We start from the raw sequence: 8,254 nt of genomic DNA on the forward strand, positions 1-8,254 counted from the left end.
TAACAGTTCGAGATGCCACCTCAGTAGAAGCATTTAAGTCTCACATTAAAACTCATCTGTATACTCTAGCCTTTAAATAGACCTCCTTTTTAGACTAGTTGATCTGCCGCTTCTTTTCTTTCTCCTATGTCCCCCCCTCCCTTGTGGAGGGGGTCCGGTCCGATGACCATGGATGAAGTACTGGCTGTCCAGAGTCGAGACCCAGGATGGACCGCTCGTCGGGACCCAGGATGGACCGCTCGCCTGTATCGGTTGGGGACATCTCTACGCTGCTGATCCGCTTGAGATGGTTTCCTGTGGACGGGACTCTCGCTGCTGTCTTGGAGCCACTATGGATTGAACTTTCACAGTATCATGTTAGACCCGCTCGACATCCATTGCTTTCGGTCCCCTAGAGGGGGGGGGGTTGCCCACATCTGAGGTCCTCTCCAAGGTTTCTCATAGTCAGCATTGTCACTGGCGTCCCACTGGATGTGAATTCTCCCTGCCCACTGGGTGTGAGTTTTCCTTGCCCTTTTGTGGGTTCTTCCGAGGATGTTGTAGTCCTATTGATTTGTGCAGTCCTTTGAGACATTTGTGATTTGGGGCTATATAAATAAACATTGATTGATTGATTGATTGATAACAGACCGCCTTAAAAAGAACAATAGAATTTAAAAATATTTTACATGGGAAAAAAAAGTGGGTTTTACAATCATCCATCCATCCATTCAGCTTATCCGAGGTCGGGTCGCGGGGGCAGCAGCCTAAGCAGGGAAGCCCAGACTCTCCTCTCCCCAGCCACTTCGTCCAGCTCTTCCCGGGGATTATGAACGATAAAACACTGAATATTGACAACATATCAATCAAAGTTTATTTACATAGCCCTAAATCACGGGTGTCTCAAACGACATCCTCGGACCCCACAAAACTCAACCCAATGGGCTACAATGAAAAACCTTGGAGGGCACCGCAGACGTGGGACCCCCACCCCATGGACGACGAGTGGATCTAGTTAATAATGTGAGAGTCCAGTCCACAGTGGGGCCAGCAGGCGATCATCTTGAGTGGAGACGCCCCCAACTGATGCACAGATGAGTGGTCCACCCCGGGTCCCGACTTTGAACAGCTAGCGCCTCATCTCTGGTCCCCTAATCTGTATTGCTCTCCACGAAGGAGCAGAAAAGAGACGGCAGATCAACTGGTCTAAAAGGGGTGGTCTATTTAAAGGCTAGCGTATACAAACAAGTTTTAAAGGCCTACTGAAACCCACTACTACCGACCACCCAGTCTGATAGTTTATATATCAATGATGAAATATTAACATTGCAACACATGCCAATACGGCCTTTTTAGTTTACTAAATTACAATTTTAAATATCCTGTTGAAAACGTCGCGGAATGATGACAAGTGTTTGTGACGTAATTGGTTGGAGGGGACATATTAGCCCAGGACCACTTGCGGCTAAAAGTCGTCTCTTTTCATCGCGCAATTACACAATATTCTGGACATCTGTGTTGCTGAATCTTTTGCAATTTGTTCAAATAATAATGGAGAAGTCAAAGTAGAAAAATGGAGGTGGGAAGCTTTAGCCTTTAGCCACACAAACACACGGTGTTTCCTTGTTTAAAATTCCCAGAGGTGAAGCTTTACTATGGATCAGAGCGGTCAAGCCAACATGGATCCCGACCTCTTGTCAACCGGCAGGTTTCGGTGAGAAAATTGTGGTAAAAAGACGCCTATTACCGGAGATCAGCGGAGCTTCTGTCCTGCTGCAGCTTCGTGACTTCTCTCAGAGACTGGCGTCAACACACCCGTGGACACACCCCTCCGACTATCAGGTACTATTTAACTCACTAAAACACTAGCAACACAATAGAAAGATAAGGGATTTCCCAGAATTATCCTAGTAAATGTGTCTAAAAGCATCTGAATCGCTCCCAATGTAATCGCCTTTTTTTTTTACTTATTATTATTTTTTGAATTTCTAGTCCTTCACTCTAAATTCCGTGGATACACCCCTCCGACTATCAGGTACTATTTAACTCACTAAAACACTAGCAGAACAATAGAAATATTAGGGATTTCCAAGAATTATCCTAGTAAATGTGTCTAAAAACATGTGAATCGCTCCCAATGCAATCGCCTTTTTTTTTTTACTTATTATTTTTTGAATTTCTAGTCCTTCACTCTAAATTCCGTGGATACACCCCTCCGACTATCAGGTACTATTTAACACACTATAACACTAGCAACACAATAGAAAGATTAGGGATTTCCCAGAATTATCCAATTAAATTTGTCTAAAAGCATCTGAATCGCTCCCAATGCAATCGCCTTTGTTTTTTTACTTTTTTTTTAAATTTCCAGTCCTTCACTCTAAATTCCGTGGATACACCCCTCCGTCTATCAGGTACTATTTAACTCACTAAAACACTAGCAACACAATAGAAAGATTAAGGATTTCCCAGAATTATCCAAGTAAATGTGTCTAAAAACATCTGAATCGCTCCCAATGCAATCGCCTTTTTTTTTTAAACTTAATTCTTTTCTTTTTTTTTTTTCTAGTCCTTCACTCTAAATTCCGTGGACACACACCTCCGTCTATCAGGTACTATTTAACTCACTAAAACACTAGCAACACAATAGAAAGATTAAGGATTTCCCAGAATTATTCAAGTAAATGTGTCTAAAAACATCTGAATCGCTCCCAATGCAATCGCCTTTTTTTTTTTCTTTATTATTATTATTTTTTTAATTTCTAGTCCTTCACTCTAAATTCCGTGGATACACCTCTCCGACTATCAGGTACTATTTAACTCACTAAAACACTAGCAACACAATAGGAAGATAAGGGATTTCCCAGAATTATCCTAGTAAATGTGTCTAAAAAACATCTGAATCGCTCCCAATGCAATCGCCTTTTTTTTTCTTCCCTTTTTTTTTCTTTTTTTTTTTAATTTCTAGTCCTTCACTCTAAATTCCGTGGCTACACCCCTCCGACTATCAGGTACTATTCAACTCACTAAAACACTAGCAACACAATAGGAAGATAAGGGATTTCCCAGAATTATCCTAGTAAGTGTGTCTTAAAACACCTGAATCGCTCCCAATGCAATCGCCTTTGTTTTTTTACTTTATTTTATTTATTTTTTTTAATTGTCTAGTCCTTCACTCTAAATTACGTGGATACACCCCTCCGACTATCAGGTACTATTTAACTCACTAAAACACTAGCAACACAATAGAAAGATAAGGGATTTCCCAGAATTATCCTAGTAAATGTGTCTAAAAACCCCTGAATCGCTCCCAATGCAATCGCCTTTTTTTTTTAACTTAATTTGTATTTATTTTTTATTTCTAGTCCTTCACTCTAAATTCCGTGGCTACACCCCTCCGACTATCAGGTACTATTTAACTCACTAAAACACTAGCAACACAATAGGAAGATAAGGGATTTACCAGAATTATCCTAGTAAATGTGTCTAAAAACATCTGAATTGCTCCCAATGCAATCGCCTTTGTTTTTTTACTTTATTTATTTATTTATTTTTTAATTTCTAGTCCTTCACTCTAAATTCCGTGGCTACACCCCTCCGACTATCAAGTACTATTTAACTCACTAAAACACTAGCAGCACAATAGAAATATTAGGGATTTCCCAGAATTATCCTAGTAAATGTGTCTAAAAACATGTGAATCGCTCCCAATGCAATCGCCTTTTTTTTTTAACTTAATTTTTATTTATTTTTTATTTCTAGTCCTTCACTCTAAATTCCGTGGCTACACCCCTCCGACTATCAGGTACTATTTAACACACTAAAACACTAGCAACACAATAGGAAGATAAGGGATTTCCCAGAATTATCCTAGTAAATGTGTCTAAAAACATCTGAATCGCTCCCAATGCAATCGCCTTTTTTTTTTTCTTTATTATTATTATTTTTTTAATTTCTAGTCCTTCACTCTAAATTCCGTGGCTACACCCCTCTGACTATCAGGTACTATTTAACTCACTAAAACACTAGCAACACAATAGAAAGATTAGGGATTTCCCAGAATTATCCTAGTAAATGTGTCTAAAAGCATCTGAATCGCTCCCAATGTAATCGCCTTTGTTTTTTTCCTTTTTTTTTTTTTTTTTTTGAATTTCTAGTCCTTCACTCTAAATTACGTGAATACACCCCTCCGACTATCAGGTACTATTTAACTCACTAAAACACCAGCAACACAATAGAAAGATTAGGGATTTCCCAGAATTATCCTAGTAAATGTGTCTAAAAACATCTGAATCGCTCCCAATGCAATCGCCTTTTTTTTTTTTAACTTTATTATGATTATTTTTTGAATTTCTAGTCCTTCACTCTAAATTCCGTGGATACACCCCTCTGACTATCAGGTACTATTTAACTCACTAAAACACTAGCAACACAATAGAAAGATAAGGGATTTCCCAGAATTATCCAAGTAAATGTGTCTAAAAGCATCTGAATCGCTCCCAATGCAATCGGCTTTTTTTTAACTTTATTATGATTATTTTTTGAATTTCTAGTCCTTCACTCTGAATTCCGTGGATACACCCCTCCGACTATCAGGTACTATTTAACTCACTAAAACACTAGCAACACAATAGAAAGATAAGGCATTTCCCAGAATTATCCTAGTAAATGTGTCTAAAAACATCTGAATCGCTCCCAATGCAATCGCCTTTGTTTTTTTTTGTTTTTTTTTGTTTTTTTTTTAATTGTCTAGTCCTTCACTCTAAATTCCGTGGATACACCCCTCCGACTATCAGGTACTATTTAACTCACTAAAACACTAGCAACACAATAGGAAGAAAAGGGATTTCCCAGAATTATCCTAGTAAATGTGTCTAAAAACATCTGAATCGCTCCCAATGCAAGCGCCTTTTTTTTTTTTTTTTTCCCAGTCCTTCACTCTAAATTACGTGGACACACCCCTCTGACTATCAGGTACTATTTAACTCACTAAAACACTAGCAACACAATAGAAAGATAAGGGATTTCCCAGAATTATCCAAGTAAATGTGTCTAAAAGCATCTGAATCGCTCCCAATGCAATCGCCTTTTTTTCTTTTCTTTATTATTATTATTTTTTTAACTTCTAGTCCTTCACTCTAAATTCCGTGGCTACACCCCTCCGACTATCAGGTACTATTTAACTCACTAAAACACTAGCAACACAATAGAAAGATTAGGGATTTCCCAGAATTATCCTAGTAAATGTGTCTAAAAACATCTGAATCGCTCCCAATGCAATCGCCTTTTTTTTTTAATGTATTTATTTTTTTCTAGTCCTTCACTCTAAATTTCCTCATCCACGAATCTTTCATCCTCGCTCAAATTAAAGGGGAAATTGTCGCTTTTTCGGTCCGAATAGATCATGCTGCTGGAGGCTCGCATTATAAACAATATGAGGAGCCCTCCCACCGGTGACGTCATCGTCTGCTACTTCCGGTAAAGGCAGGGCTTTTTTATTAGCGACCAAAAGTTGCAAAATTTATCGTGGATGTTCTCTACTAAATCCTTTCAGCAAAAATATGGCAATATCCCGAAATGATCAAGTATGACACATAGAATGGACCTGCTATCCCCGTTTAAGTACAAAAATCAAGTTTCAGTAGGCCTTTAAGATGGGACTTAAATATAAAATATTTTAAATCAAGCAAAACGCAACAAAAGTACAAAAAGGCTGGATGCACAGGAAACACTCTGTGGAAACGCTCCCCACCCACACTCGTTGGTGCCTCGTCTGACTAATTTCATTACCATAGTAACTAGTACATCATGCAAAAGCGCGGATTCCAACCATAGAAATACTTTGTATAGTTCAAGACTTACGGTCATTTGAAAACCTCACTGCACATCATAATGGCAGCTCGTTTCCATCTTAAAGATCTAAAAAAATATATATTTTTTACGGGAATGACCGGCGGGCCGGATTCAATCAATTATTTATATAGCCCCAAATCACAAATGTCTCAAAGGACTGCACAAATCATTACGACTACAACATCCTCGGAAGAACCCACAAAAGGGCAAGGAAAACTCACACCCAGTGGGCAGGGAGAATTCACATCCAGTGGGACGCCAGTGACAATGCTGACTATGAGAAACCTTGGAGAGGACCTCAGATGTGGGCAACCCCCCCCCCCCTCTAGGGGACCGAAAGCAATGGATGTCGAGCGGGTCTAACATGATACTGTGAAAGTTCAATCCATAGTGGCTCCAACACAGCCGCGAGAGTTCAGTTCAAGCGGATCCAATACAGCAGCGAGAGTCCCGTCCACAGGAAACCATCTCAAGCGGAGGCGGATCAGCAGCGTAGAGATGTCCCCAACCGATACAGGCGAGCGGTCCATCCTGGGTCCCGACTCTGGACAGCCAGTACTTCATCCATGGTCATCGGACCGGACCCCCTCCGCAAGGGAGGGGGGGACATAGGAGAAAGAAAAGAAGCGGCAGATCAACTGGTCTAAAAAGGAGGTCTATTTAAAGGCTAGAGTATACAGATGAGTTTTAAGGTGAGACTTAAATGCTTCTACTGAGGTAGCATCTCGAACTGTTACCGGGAGGGTATTCCAGAGTACTGGAGCCCGAACGGAAAACGCTCTATAGCCCGCAGACTTTTTTTGGGCTCTAGATTGAAAAGCTCAACGGGCCCAGGTTTGAGCAAGAGCAACATGGCATTAATAATGCCATGTTGAGGCAGTATAGTTCGGTTGGTAGAGTGGCCGTGCCAGCAACTTGAGGGTTCCAGGTTCAATCCCCGCTTCCGCCATCCTAGTCACTGCCGTTGTGTCCTTGGGCAAGACACGTTACCCACCTGCTCCCAGTGCCACCCACACTGGTTTAAAAATGTAACTTAGATATTGGGTTTCACTTATACTTGCCAACCCTCACGGATTTTCCGGGAGACTCCCGAAATTCAGCGCCTCTCCCGAAAACCTCCCTGAAGAAATTTTCTCCCGGAAATCTCCCAAAATTCACGCCCCCTCCAGCTCCATGCGGACATGAGTGGGGACAGCCTGTTTTCACGTCCGCTTTCCTGTTATATAAACAGTTTGCCTGCCCAATCACGTTACAACATCTACGGATTTTAATTTTAAAAAACTGCACACACAAGGAGACGAAGCAGAAGAACGAGGAAGTTGCAGCCATGGCTACGCCGTCTGTAATAGAGTGATTCTATGTTGTCTGTCGCCATCTCCTGGTGAATGTTGGCTATAGCGTTATGGGGTTGCTTTTTGATTGGCCAACGATTTACGTGGTGTGGTGCACCTGACGGCAAGTGACTCTCGCCAGTACGCAAATGGCAGAACAAAGGTTACTCAAATAGTGAAAGGTAAGTGTTGTTGTTGTTTTTTTAATAACCAGCAAGCACAGTACAGTTAGTAGAACAACTGTGTTTTTATTACTGTGTATTTGATAGGTGCCATCTGAAATTCAGCTATTTCTTTTATTTATATATATAATAAAATAAATATATATAGCTACAATTCATTGAAAGTCAAGTATTTTCTACATATATATATATTTATATGAAATATTTCCTTGCCCTTTTGTGGGTTCTTCCGAGGATGTCGTAGTCGTAAAGGTTTGTACAGTCCTTTGAGACATTTGTGATTTAGGGCTATATAAATAAACATTGATTGATTGATTGATTGATACTTGAGTTGGTGAATTATACTCGTCCCCTCTTAACCACGCCCCCGCCCAAACAACGCCCCCAATTTACGCCTTCCCCCCGCCGACCACAACCCCTCCCGAAATCGGAGGTCTCAAGGTTCTCAAGGTTGGCAAGTATGGTTTCATTATGTAAAGCGCTTTGAGTCACTAGAGAAAAGCGCTATATAAATATAATTCACTTCATTAATTTGCATGACATTGAGTATTTTACTCTGACACTGGTTTAAGGGACCATGGGGGTTCCGGTCTGAGAACATAAATTCAATAGCTGAACTTTCCAACTTTAATCGTGTGCATTGAAGTACACACACAATGCAGTACTTTAGGTTAGTATCTGTAATACACATGTAAGGAAACTTGTTAAAATGGTATCGGTTGAAACAATCTCAAAGGCTCAGCTCATATACAGTGGGGCCAAAAAGTATTTAGTCAGCCACCGATTGTGCAAGTTCTCCCACTTAAAATGATGACAGAGGTCTGTAATTTTCATCGTAGGTACACTTCAACTGTGAGAGACAGAATGTGAAAAGAAAATCCAGGAATTCACATTGTAGGAATTTTAAAG

The sequence above is a fragment of the Nerophis ophidion genome, linkage group LG01, assembly GCF_033978795.1.
Source record: "Nerophis ophidion isolate RoL-2023_Sa linkage group LG01, RoL_Noph_v1.0, whole genome shotgun sequence".
NCBI lineage: Eukaryota > Metazoa > Chordata > Actinopteri > Syngnathiformes > Syngnathidae > Nerophis > Nerophis ophidion.